Here is a 14,162-nt window from a genome sequence, read left to right as displayed (position 1 = left end):
GAAAAAAGGTATTTGCATGTTGTTTTCCTTTTTATTATCTGTTGAAAAACAAAACAAAGCAAAGCAGTGTTTTGTGCACAGCTTTAAATCTTTCCATGAGAAAACAGAGCAGTTATGAAGTGGACTCGGGACAGTTTTATCACTGTGATAGCTAATTTCTATTAATGTGTTGATGGAAAACTCAGTTACTGCACTAAAGCCATATTTTTATACTTATGCTGGCTACTCCTGATTCTAATCAATGATTAAATAAAATGTTCCCATGGTTGGAAAGGAGGGTGATGGAGCTAATAATGACTAACTTGCTTTCAGCTGATGAACAGGTTGGATGCTTAAAGTCTGTCTTCGGGGATAGGCACAAAAGCCCATTTAACCAGTGAACATTAGGCTGAGTCAGCAGGTTGGGGTTTCTGCCACCTCTGGAGCTCACTTCACTTCTGTTTTCATCCTTTAAATGAGAGAGATGATCTGTATGCTCCTCCAAAGAGATTACACAAAACAGCTTGTAAAATGGATAGTATTTTATTGTTGTTACTATTAATGATGTAGTTTCTAAGAGCCAGTCTCTGTCTGCCTTGCTTCCTACCCATACTATTTCTTAGAAGGATCTGGAAGATCTGGGTTCCCACTGCTGTGTGTGTTGGCAGCTGGACTGAGGATGTCCCCCAGTTTTCAAGCCCTAGGACTGGGCACAGGAGGAGGGACAAGATCCAGAAGGTAAGGAAGCTGACAGAACAAGAATGCACGCTAGGGAGATAACGCAGGACACTCGGCTTTTCCCAGTGCTGCTTCCTCCTTCCGGTCCCAATGCGGACCTATGAGCTTCTCTCCTACCCTGGCCTGTACTGCTCTCAGCTCCTGCCCAGTCCCTCAGGAACAAAAATAAGTCCACAGCTCAGCATTGCCTACCTTAGGGTGAACTGTGGAAATCAAAGGAAATGCTTCATAAACTTTACAAATTTTTTAAGTATATTTTATTGATTATGTTGTTACAGTAGTCCTAATTTTATTTTTTTCCCCTTTGTGCCCCTCTGCCCAGTACCCACCTTCCCTCCAGCAATCCCACCCACCCCTTAGTTCATGTCCATGGGTTGCGCATATAAGTTCTTTGGCTTCACCCTTTCCTGTATTATTCTTAACTTCCCCCTGTCTATTTTGTACCAATCGATTATGCTTCTTAATCTCTGAACCATTTCCCCATTTTTCCCCCTCCCCCTCCCAGCTGATAATCCTCTAAATGATCCCCATACCTATGATTCTGTTCCCATTCTGGTTTGCTTAGTTGGATTTTGTTTTTATTTTTTAGATTAAGTTATTGATAGTTGTGAGTTACAAATGTTAATTATTGTTTTTCTGAGCCACTTCAGCATTTTGGGGAGATGGGATTTAGTAATTCAGGGAGCTTTCCAGTAAATGAAATAATTAACTTATTACTTAGTAACACTAATTTAACTTGTTATTTAGTAACACGAGTTAGTACCCACTGTGGCAGTATGTTATGTATTTTACCTGCTTACCTATTTATTCCTCGTAAGAACCCTATGACGTTGGTACTTTTTTCTCTCCATTTTACACATTCGAAAATGAAGTTTGGCAGACTGAGTCATCTGCCCGAGGTCATCCATCTTATAAAAAGCAGAGCTGGGAGTCAAAATGATGCCAAGCCTTTGTGGTCAACCACAACATACAAGATTGCATATATAACAGATGCTTCACATCCTTTCTTGTGCACAACCTACTGTTTCCTCTCACTGTACATTTTTAGAGGTTCTTTCTCATCATGAAATAACAGTTGTCTCTTTAGGGCTGTTCAGTTAAGAGGGGGTGGCATGGAGTGGGCTAGGATGGTGATTCCTTCCTACAGAAAGTAGCCAAGAAATGAGACTGCCAAGAAAGGCTGGTCAGAAATGCAAAATTCATGCCTAAAATAAAATGGGAAAACTGAAAAGTACTTACTCATTAAAGTAGTGGTGATTAAAAATGTACCACTCCGCTGATTCTAGATCTCTTTCCTAGAGACTCCTTTCTCGGCTGTAGGTCAGAGCACCAGGTTGAGGAGAGAACTCAGAGCTTGGGCTACAAGGCAGATACATTCACCTCTGGGTGCTGCTACGTTTGTGAGCCAGCATCAGGGGAGAGGATACCATTTCCGGTGGCATCTGGGGCAAATGACACGAGTCAGCATTTATTTTCCTGCATTAGGAAGCGGAAGACTAATGACCAAAGCTTTAAGACTCTGGCAAATATGAAAACACAGAGTGTTTGGCAAGTCCAAAATATAGGCATCTTCCTGGAATTTGACTCTGAGCTTGTTTTCATTTCACATGTCTCGGTAATTTGGGCGTAGCTTCTATGACTTTTCTTCGTTTTATTTCACAATTTATTTCAGACCCTCTGCTCTTATTGCCCTAGCTTGTGTGGTGTGTTCACAGCCGAAAAAGCCATTGGTGTGGGGAAGGAGGGAAAGATAGTGAGCAGAGAGAAAGGGGAAGTGAGAAAAGAGAAATGGGGAAATGATAAGAGGAAGATTGATTTCTTTTCTAATTTTTAATAGTAATAATCCTGTAATTTTGTGTGCTGCTCTTCCTCACACACTGTGGGTGGAATGAGAACTCACTCTGCAGCTCAGAAAAGTATAAGCCTAACCTGCAGGTCTCAGGTAAATGCCAGAAGGGGCAGGCCAGGGCAATTTTCTTATTCCTCCTCCTGCTCCCTTCCAAGCCAAGGGGTATCTGCAAGGGGGTGGGAGACAGGAAGTGGTGTTCTGATTGATTGGATATAGATAAGCTTGGAACTTTGTTTTCTTTTCTTTGGAAGCACATGATTTGGAGAAGGAGGAATGTCACCTCCCCTACAAATACCAAGATGAAAGAGGAGGAAATGAATCAGAAAAAAAGAAGAAAAAAACGAGGAAATAAAGTTTTAAAAATGTTTTTCTCAGACAGCGAACCTTCCATAGGTGTTTTAAACACTTTAGGGTACAGCATTTCTCTATTACATTAAATGGTATAAAATAACTAACAAATAAGGGTAACAGATTCCAAAGCAGTCCTGAAATGCATATGCATGCCTTATGTGCTTAGTGTTTTTTTGTTGTTGTTTGTTTGTTTTTAAAATACTATGCTATTTAGGGAAATTGGCCTATAAAGCAAATGTGGTTGTCTTTTCTCAGAAAATGTCAGTTTATTTTACTTCACTGACTACTCAATGTGTGGCTTAAAAATTAATTCCACACGCTGCACATCCTCTCAACTACAGCCATTAAATCAAGTTATTTTGCATTTTTTTCATGAATTTTAATACGTACAATTATTATTATGTCTCCGGGCAGGGCTTCATCTAGAATCCAATTGATAACTTGAGTATTTAAAATTTAGATTGTGACAGGTCATTTTTGCTCATTCACCCCAGCAACCGTGTGGCCCCTCTTCACTTGCTTACCTCAGCTGCTATCATAACCCCAGTAGCCCAAGCGCGCTGAGTGTTTATCAGCTAAAGTCCCTCTAAAAAATAAAAAGTGTGTGTGTGTAGTTTTACCTGCCTGTCGCTGTTATCTGGCGGCTGCAGGAGCATGAGTATACTTTTTTGCCTTCAAAAAACCCTTTAGTTTGTGAGGCGGGGCGGTTCTCCCACCTTCTGTTTTTGGTTGTGGGAAGAACCGGCCCTGGCCAGGTAAATAAACGCCGCAAATTTGCTTCCAAATTGCCTCGTTTCCTCTTTGCTCACGAATGCACCATAACAAGATCAGTCTATTACATAACTTTAAAAGATTGTCATTTGATTCTAGCATATCTGTGAATTGCCAGTCTTGCCAGTCCTTTAGATTTCAGCTAGTCTGTATATCATGGAAATAAAAGGACAATCTAGGGGAGGATGACTAAACTTTTTATCATTACCACAAAACCAGACGACAGCCTAGCTGTAATAATGCAAACAATAATCTTGATTATACTTGTTAAATTTAAAGTTGTTTAAGACCAAGAAACAGAGTTTCTTGCTTCCAAGAACTTATTACGGTATGTGGGGACAGTTGCTATTGCTATTCTGGCCCCATTTTGCGTTCCAGAGCTCAGTGTGCTGCTGGCTTTCTTTCTTATCCACCAAATGTGGCTTTTTCCTAAAGGGTAATGAAAACTTAATGTATAAGGTTTTACACTTAGAATGTGCTATCTTATAACAGATCCCCCTCATAAACCGAGGTGAGCTGTAATTATTATCTTAATTTTGCAGATGGTGAAACTGAGGCCCTGAGAGAGCTGGAATGACTGTCACCTTGAGGGAGCTGTGCGGGGACCTGGAGCCCTTCTGCCTGCAGGGCGTCGTCTTCGCTGCCCTAGCAGTGGGAGGTCAGACAGGGAGCAAGGCAGTTATCATTATTCATAAATTATTTTGCTTACTTTTAGAAGGCATTTAATGCACATGGCACAAAACTTCCAAAGGTACACGGGGTATGAGTGAAAGGAAGTCTCCCTCTCTTTCTTGTTCCCTATTCCTAATTTTTCCTTCTTGGAGCAATACTGTTGTCGGCTTCTTGTCTGATCTACCAAAAATATTCTATACGGACATTCTAAATCTCTATGAGATATTTTATTATCTCTTCCTTCCTTCAGAACAGTGACATTTTAGCTGAGGAATGAAAAGTGGTCTGATTCTGAATCTATTCTGAAGGTAAAGGCAATAGAATTTGCCTGGGGAGAGGAGGTGGGGTGTGAGCAAAGAGAGGCAAGGCTAGCTCCAAGGTTTTTGGCCCGAGCAACAGGAAGGACAAAGTTGCCATTTACTTAGATGGAGAAAATTTGGGATAAATAGGCTTGGGGAGTGGAGGTCAAGTGTTAGTTTTGGGGCTCCTTATGTGTGAAATGCATCAGGACTGAAATGTTGAGAGGGGATTTAGGTAGACAAGTCTAGAGGCGAGGGGAGAGGCTGGAGATATTAATTTGGTTTGGACGCTATCGCCAATGGAGAAGGTGAAGCTAGAGCAGAACGAAGGTTGCAGAACTGAGCCCTGAGGCACTCCAGGGGTAGGAGGTCAGGAAGATGAGGAGGGACCTGTAGAGGAGACTGAGAAGGAAGCCAGTGAAGCAGGAGGAAAAGTAGGAGAGTGTGAAGTTCTGGAAGCCAAGAGCAGAAAGTGTTCCAAGGGAGGGTGCAGAGGGGGGATTGATTGACTGTGTCAGAGATAGTTCCTAAGTCAAGGAGGATGTTTGACCGTTGGCTGTAATATCCTGTGGGACATTGGTGACCTTGACAGAGTGGTGGGGACAAAGGCTGATAAGAGTGGTTAAGAGAGTATTGGACACAGTACCACCCTCCATGAGTTTTACTATAAAGAGAAGCAGAGAATGAGAAGTTAGCTGGAGGGGAAAGTGGGGTTAGGAGAGTTTTATTTTCTTTTAGGAGGGGAACAACAATAGAATGTTTGTATGTTTATGGGAATGATTCAGTGAATAGGGGAAAACATGATGTAGGAAGAATAAGGGGAAATTGCTGAAGCAATGTTCTTGAGTTGATGAAAGGTGTGGGAGGGATCTAGTGCCCAAGTAGAGGGGTTCACCTTGGATAGGACAGATAAAGCAGAAAAAGGACAGGGAAGATGGAGTACAGGAGCGTAATGCTGGCGTGCGGGTAGGTGCGGAGGTGCCAGCTTGTGAGGGTTTCCTGATTGTGTTTTTTTGGTGAAATAGGCAGAAAGGTCAAGGTCACCAGCTGAGAGTGAACCTGGGGAAGGTGGTGTTAGAGGTTTGAGGAAAAAGAAGATATGAAATAGTTGACTAGGAGATAGGAGAGGCTGTAATTATTGAGCAGCAGGGAGACCCACTTAAGATGGGAGCCCGTATTTGAATGGAGGGTGCTCTAGTTGAGTTTTCTCTAGTCTGTTTCAGCCACATGGGTGCAAGTCTAGAGTAGGTAAAAATTACACTTAGCCAGGACTAGAGTTTTGCCTTTTGCTTTCTATTACTGTATGTGAATGTGCCATTACAAATTTATAATTTATTTTAAGCCATAATTTATTTAAAACCAAGCCTATAAAAGCCAGATGTTTTAATCAGACAGTGAAAAATACTCTAAACATAAGGGCGAAAATAATGTTCCTTTAATATTAATAACGCTTTAATAGTTCCAGCCACAGATCAATTTAAACTTATCTTTAAAAGCCATTATCATTTTATCCACATTTTCTATTTCAAGGAACACTTATTTTTCTTATCTTCTTGGAACAGAGTGCATTGAGTGGGCCAGAATCAGAGCACTAAATATTTACTTATAAATAAACGTAGTTTGGCCAGCTGGTGTATGTTTGTGTTCTATGCCTGACTACCTTAAGAAAAAAGAACCCAATTTGGCTAATCACAAAACAATATGTGTTTTATTTGCTTGTCTGACTTGAAATAGTTTACATATTTTTGATAATTTCTCTTCAGAACATTTGCTTTTAGCACTCAGCACATGAATAATTTGTTTCCATTGAAGCACAAGGACTTCTCTGATAGTATATTAGGAATTTTGAGACTTGGGATTAAAACTTCTCATGAGTTCAATTCAGTAACAACAAAATTCTCTCCCACGTCAGTACATGCAAACTTTTGTGCTGTTGAGCAGCAAGGCTGGAGGTGTTGGGATTTGGGAGCTTATGGGTCGAGAGGAGCCAAATTGATGGTTTCCCCAGGGTGGATGGAACTCAAAAAGTTAATTTATGAAAGACCTCATTCTATTAGATTTATTTAACTTTTCTACAAACTTTTTTGAGTGCTATGTTTTATGCAAGTTATATATTCTGTTCCAGTTTAGCTTAGGGTTCAGAGCATGGCCATTGCAGGCAGAAAAATTGAGTTCAGAGTCTCATATCTATAACCCATGAGCTGTATGATTGGAAAAGTTACTTAACACTCTCTGGTCCCATTCTAGTTGTGGACATTGAATATGCAAAGTGTTAAGCAGAGTGCAAGGCATTTAATAAGTGCTCAATTTATTGTAAGAATTAGTACACATATACATCCATGCTTTAGTAAAATAAAATATAATTACTAAATTATATTACTAATTTAGTTACATAAAAATATACTTTAAATGGCTACCACTGAATACAATGTAAACACTGAAAAGTATCCTGTTGTATGGGCACAATTCTATGGACTGGTGTGCTCCTATCCCTGCAGAAACAGGTTCCAAAAATGGGAGAGGTGACAGAGGTCATTCTTAGGCCAAGTGGAGGCTCAGGGAGGTCAAGTGGGCACCTAAATCACACAGCCAGGCTAGCAACTCAGCCTGGATTAAGAACTGGAGTCCTGAGTTTTGGTCCTACTGCCCCAGAGTCACAGTTCATGAATTTCAGTAAAAAATAAGAAATTATAAGCCCTTTTACGAAGAATAATTTAATACCCTGGGAGAATGTGGCCTTGAATTATTTAGCAATGTCCCTCACTGCTAAATAATATTAAATTTTATTAGAAGACTACAAACCATTGGCTTAGTTTTCTGATTCCAGTTCTCTCTCTCTGTCTCCCCCTTCTCTCTTTCTCTTTCTTGTTACCATCTTAACCATTTTAAATATATGTGCAGTACTGTTAAGTCTATTCACAGTGTTGTGAAACAGATCTCTAGATTTTTTTCATCTTGTAGATCTGAAACTGTATATCCATTAAACAACAACTCTTTCTTTGTCCCTTTCCCAGCCCTTGGTGACCACCATTCTCTTGTCTGTTTCTAGGATTTTGACCCTTTTGCATACCTCATAGAAGGAAATCATAGAAGGAAATCATACAGTTTTTTTGTGACTGGCTTATTTCACTTAATATAATGTTCTCAAGGTTCATCCATGTTGTAGGTTGTGACAGTTTCCTTCTTTTTAAAGGCTGGATAGAATTTCATTGTCCATTCCTCTCAAGTTCACCTGATTACCACATCTATAAGAGCATAGCTTTGTCAAACCCCAGGCTAGTAGTTCTCAGATACTCTATTTAGGTTTTATGTTACCAGTTAGTTGACTTAGCTATTTATTAGTTACAACTTTTCCTTTCCTCAATCTACATGAGCATAAACTATGCAAATAAAGTCATTTCATCCCAGCCCATGAATATGCTAGGAGCATCATCTCTCTTCTAATCAGAGAGTCTGGCAAAGAATCTTCCTTTACCTTTCACATTCATGATCTGCATTTAAAAAATCTCTTCAGGACTTTCAGGCAAGAGGGCAGCATAGGTAAACGCAGTACTTGAATCTTTCCACCACCCCATAAAAACTACAACTAAACTACAGAGCAGTCATTATTCAGAACCATCTGAAATCTAGCTGAATGGAAGTCCTACAGCTAGGAATTTAAGAAGTCACATCAAGACTGGTAGGAGGGGCAGAGATGCAAAAGGACTGGCCCCACGTCCACATGTGTTGGATAAAAATTGGGTGGGATATCTCGGCTGTCAAGGTCCCCCCTGAGAAGTGAGGGGTCGCAGCCCCACACCAAGTTCCCCAGCTTAGGGTTCTAGTGCAAGGAAGAGAAATCCCCATAACTTCTGGCTATAGAGTGTGGCTGAGTGTAATGGGGGCTTCCGGAGTTCGAGACAGTTCTTAAAGGGCCCACATACGGACTTACTCAGACGTGTTCCCTATGAGCTCCAGCACTGGGGCAGCAGCTTGAAAGGCACCAGGGACATACAGGGAGGAACTAAATTGTCTGGCATCAGGGTGAGAGCTGGAGGGGCAGCTTTCTGCCAGACAAAAGTCTGGCAGAGGTCATTGTTCCTTTTCTGAGACGCCCCCGCCCACACACACACAGAGCTGGCAGTTGGGTACCATATCTGGGTGTCCATTAGTTTGGCTAACACTGTTGACCCTGCTGTGATGATTCCCTGAGACCCTGCCCCACCCAACTTGTGGGCCTACCCAAGCTATTTCCAGTGGCTTGTCCATACAAACTGCCTGTCTTGGCTCTTGCTGCAGATTTTCCTAAAATCTCTCAAAGGTTCACAAATTGCAAATAAGCAGCATCTGGCCTTGGCATGCCCCATACCTCTCACTAAGCGGCCCCAGGCCTAGCACAAGCAGCAGCTGGCCTTGGTTCACAGCTTGGCCTTTCCTGGGCACCTCTAAGCCCAGCACAAGTGGTGCCATCTGCAGATCACTCTGTAGCTCATACTGGGTGGCCCCAGGCAGGGCATAGGTGGTAGCTAACTTTGCACCTCCTCGGAGGTCCCAACGCCAGTGCATCCAATGGGCGGCTTCAGACCACACCAGATTACAATCCTACCACTTCCATGAGAAACATACTCAAGGGGCAGACTCGGTGAGCACCAAAGCCCACTGAACAAGTCCTGTTCCATAGAGTCAGCTCCTGCACAGCAGCCCCTGTGCTGACTGTAGTTATCGCCGGTCCTCACAGCCAACAGGCCTGGGAGTCAATCCCTCCCAGTGATGCTAACAGCAATCAAGGCTCAACTACAAAGGACAGTGCATGTAGCCCACACAGGGGTGCACCTGGAGTGCCCAGTTCAGATGACTAGGGAGGCTGTGCCACTGGGCCCTACAGGATACCTGTCTACCATTTCTAGGAGACATAATAGCTCTACCTAATACATAGAAGAAAACATAGTGAAGCATCCACAATGCAGAGACAAAGAAACATGTCCCATATGAAATAACAGGAGAAATCTCCAGAAAAAGAACTAAATAAAATGGAGATAAGAAGACTACCAGATACAGAGCTCAAAACAATGGTTATAAAGATGCTCACAGAACTTAGTGGGAACTTTAAGGAACTTAGTGAGAACTTCAACAGCATGAAAAAGGACATAGAAAACATAAAAAAGAACCAGTCAAAAAAGATGAATACACCAACTGAAATGAATAATTTACAGGGAATCAACAGAATAGATGAAGACAAGAAGCAAATCAGCAATTTAGAATACAAGGAAGCAAAAAAACAAAAACAAAAAACCCCCCAAAACCCAATCAGAACAGCAAAGGGAAAAAAGAAATGCCTCAAAATGAAGACAGTGTAAGGAGCTTCTGGGACAACTTCAAGCATACCAACATTTCCATCATGGGGGTGCCAGAAGGAGAAGAGAGAAAACAAGAAATTGAAAATCTTTTTGAAAAAACAATGATGGAAAACTCTCCTAACCTGGTGAAGAAAGCAGACATACAAGTCCAGGAAGACAGAGAGTCCCAACCAAGACACATCATAATTAAAATAAAGGCAAGGAAAGAATCTTAAAAGCATCAAGAGATAAGCAATTAGTTATCTACAAGGGAGCTCCCATAAAATGCTCTGCTGATTTCTCAACAGAAGCTTTGCAGGCAACAAGAGACAGATAAGAAATATTCAAAGTTATGAAAAGCAAGGAACTACAACCAATATTACTCTACCCAGCAAAGCTATCATTTAGAATCAAAGGACAAAGAGCTTCCTAAACAAGAAAAACCTAAAGGGGTTCATCACCACCAAATCAGTATTATATGAAATATTAAAGGGTCTTCTTTAAAAAGAAGAAGAAAAGATCATAAATATGAACAATAACATAAATACATATCTATCAACAATTGAATCTAAGAAAAAATAAACTAACAAGCAGAACAGAAACAGACTCATAGATACAGAGAACATTTTGGTAGTTGCCAGATGGGATGGGGGTTGGGGCGATGGGTGAAAAAAGTGAAAAGATTAAGAAGCACAAATTGGTAGGTACATCATAGTTACGGGGATGTAAAATACAGTAGAGGAGTATAGTCAATAATATTCTGATAACTATGTATTGTGCCATATGGGTATGAGATTTATTGGTATGATTACTAAATAGGTTAAATAATGTATAATCACTGGTATGTGCACTTGAAACTAATATAATATTGTATGTCAACTACAATTGAATAATAAAAATGATTAAGTGGGAAAAATAAAAATATTCTTAAAAATATATGAAACAAAATTAAATTTCTCTATAAAATGCCTTATTTTTTTCTCAGCTTGTTATATTTGAAAGCACTATCCACAACATTGTCAGTTTTTAATATCTGGATATTTAAAAAAAAAGCATGCTCGTAAGTGGCATTATAAATTAATTCTAACAGTGGTAACATTATTTTTGCTAAAACCAAAATGCTAATGGTGGGATTATGAATGTAATAATTTTCTTTCTGTAAACATTTAAATTTTTTATTTATTTATTTATTTATTTTTAGGGAGAGGGGAAGAGAGGGACAAAGAGAGGGAGAAAAACATCGATGTGTCTTTTAAACCCTCTGCTCAGTTTACTTCTCTTCATACAGCTTCTACCTCAGTGCACATCTGAAATCCTGCTGTGGCTTCCTAATTCATCTTCCCACATATGTTCTTTTCTTCCTTCACCCATTCCCTAACCTGCAGTCTTTGTTCTTTCTAAGATGAAGATCATCTAGTTCTACTTTCCTTTCACGGGATACATTTAACTTGTTAAATCATGTACAAAATCTTGCTAAAGCCCTGACCGGTGTGGCTCAGTTGGTTAAGTGTCATCCTACAAAGCGAAAGGTTGCTGGTTCGATTCACAGTCAGGGCACATGCCTGGGTTGCAGGCCAGTATTCAGTTGGGGCTCATGTGAGAGGCAACCGGTGGATGTTTCTCTCACACATTGGTGTTTCTCTCCCTCTCTTTTTCCCTCCCTTCCCCTCTCTAAAAATAAATAAATAAGATCTTTAAAAAAAATCTTTCTGAAAATACCATTCTGCCTTTTCTTAATCAAGTATATTAGCCAAATACATAGCATTACGTCAGTGAAGCCTGAAGATCCCAAATTGACAAGGTATCTGGGTTCCCTTGAATCACAATAATAAATAATGAACACTTACCAAATATACTTCTGAGCACTTTAAATGTATTAGCTCTTTTTACAAAATCAACAATAATTATTGCTATCATTTATTGAGAGTCTACTTTATATTCCAGACATCTCATGTCCATTAGTTGTAACCATTTAATCCATCCCGCAGGGTAAATATTACTGTCTCCATAAGGAATATGAAATAGGGGAAAGGGCTTCTAGAGGGTCACATTTTGCTCCAGGCCAGTCAACTAGGAAGTAATAAGGTCCAGACCCTACCCAGAGAGGCCTGCCTGCCTCTGCTCTCTGCCCATCTTCAGCCCTGGCACCACACTGCCTCCTGGACAGGCGCCACTTCCATGCCTACAGTGTTGCCACAAAGAGAATGGTGATGTCAACGGAAATGAAAACATTGTGGCAAAGTTCAGCAGGCCCTTTTGTTATTGAGTGCAGGGGAGCAAAGCTGGCACTGAGTGGAAAGCGCCAAGTCCATCACATAACTTGCCACTGCTTTGTTTTCAGGTTACGTGTCTAGAGACAGCAGGTTAGAAGTCCTTGGCATTTGGTGGAGTCACAGTATCGAGACCCTGGGAAAATTTCTTACACCTCATTTACTTAAAATTTTATTTTGATTGCTTACACTCCTCAGGAAAAAAAAAAAAAAACCCACAACAACAAAATGGGGGGTATTATTCAGAGACCTATGTTAGCTGACAGTCTGAAGGAGAAACTGTCTTTGCAGAGTTTGATTAACCAGACTTAAATTTCAGGAGGAAGTAAGCAGAGAAAAGTCTGCAAACCTTGCCCGTTATAGGCTTAGTTTGTTAAAACTAGAGAGAGAGCTTATTATTTCTTTACATGGAAAAGCTCCAAATGGGAAAAAAAAAATGTTTTTTTCTGGGTAAGTCCTCTCAGTAAATGTTTTAAGAATAGGGGATGTATCATTGATGGCCAGGGTGCAGACGCAGTTCACAAGCCTGATGCAAGCTCTTTACCTCGCGGCTGTGTCTGAGGATGAGGGATGCATACTTACATGCTTATGTAAGGATGATTTCCTTACTGTCATGGCCCTTCATTGCTCAGTCCAGAGGAGGAAGGAAGAGAGGTCAGTGGGTAGGTCCCAAAGTCACCCATGCTAAGAGGAGAAGAAGGCAGTTGGGAGCTCCTCTTGGCCACTTGCCGATCTGCTGGGTCATTCTTGTCCTATCAGGAGAGAGGCAGCACTTCCGTCAGCGGCTTGGGTGGGGGACGCAGCCTCAGCCAGCTGGCGGGCATGCCCCTGCGGCCCCAGACTGCTCTGTAGAGGTGGTTCAGGGCTTCTTCCTCTTTCAGGAGCTAATTCGAATAGGCTGCCAGCTCCGTCACTTCACCTCAAGCAGTCCAACATGCTTATGTAAACCAACATTGCTACTAATTCAGTCATTTATTTTACATATTTGGGACAAAGACTTAAACTCATTTAGCCCTCAGTTTGTCACCTTCAGGCCAAAGGCTTACCACCTAGGACCTAAAAAGATTCCCCTGAAGGCCCTCTGCTAGAAACTACCAGGATAATCTCGCCTACACCTTCTCCAAATGAGATTTTTGGCAATTGTTTGCTAACATCCCCTTCGAAGCCCCTCCCAACTTTTTACTCGAATGCAATGAAGTTGGCTTCAGTTCCAGTTTTCTTGAATGAGTCTGTCCAAGTCCCTCCCATTCAGATACCCATCTATTTATGGGGGAGCCAACATTAGCTAAGCCATCTAGTCACCCGGGGGGTGCTGGCATTTGGGAGTGCACAGTGGGAGGCGGAGACAGAACAGTACTCGTGACCACACTAAGATCTGTTTTCTCACTTTTCTTTCTAACATAGACAGTCCTTTAAACAAATCTAGGATTTAAAAAATAAATTCATGTAAAGAGAGAGTGAAAAAAAATGGAAATGAACATGAACAATGACATGGGGATTGCCTGAGGGAGTGGGGGGGTACTGGGTGGAGGGGGGCAAAAGGGGAAAAATTGGGACAACGATAATAGTATAAATGCTGGGACAATTTCTCATAGTCTTACCAGTTCAAGAATGGAAGCTGAGATGGTGCTACTGAGTAGCAATTCCTTGTCATGGTAAGTTTTAACCCTTCTGGTTAAGTACAGAGCTCTTAATGAATTTTCATTTCTTTGTAGCTCATTGAAATCAGGTTCTCAAAGCCTTACTGCTTTATAAGTATCTTTCAGTTGTTTTTCTTTTATTTTTGGTGCTCATAGTGATTAGAGATAATCAGATATTTGTAGCACCAATAGACTGATATAATAGTTGATCTGATGGCTTTTAATATTTTTTCACAATTGGGCAGGGCTCAATGGCCTGTTTTCAGATAGATGTTCTG

General features: G+C 41.0%; 1 protein-coding gene across 4 annotated transcripts in view; it reads right to left on the bottom strand.

The window, feature by feature from the left end:
• PCED1B (PC-esterase domain containing 1B) overlaps window positions 1–14,162 on the bottom strand; it is a 109,434-nt gene that overhangs the window by 13,285 nt on the left and 81,987 nt on the right. For 2 of the 4 annotated variants that reach the window (XM_090273052.1, XM_090273053.1), the window contains exons 2-3: window positions 12,827–12,996; window positions 1,957–2,159 (exon numbers count right to left, since the gene is read on the bottom strand). The exons of 1 other annotated variant lie outside the window; for it this stretch is intronic. The gene's annotated coding sequence lies outside the window, so the exon portion shown is untranslated. The remainder of the gene's footprint in view (window positions 1–1,956; window positions 2,160–12,826; window positions 12,997–14,162) is intronic. One more of the 4 variants, XM_090273054.1, reaches the window with a different exon arrangement.

The sequence above is a fragment of the Furipterus horrens genome, unplaced genomic scaffold (assembly GCF_987537825.1).
Source record: "Furipterus horrens unplaced genomic scaffold, mFurHor1.1.pri manual_scaffold_4, whole genome shotgun sequence".
Classification (NCBI taxonomy): domain Eukaryota; kingdom Metazoa; phylum Chordata; class Mammalia; order Chiroptera; family Furipteridae; genus Furipterus; species Furipterus horrens.
This window is presented reverse-complemented; position numbering and strand designations above follow the sequence as displayed.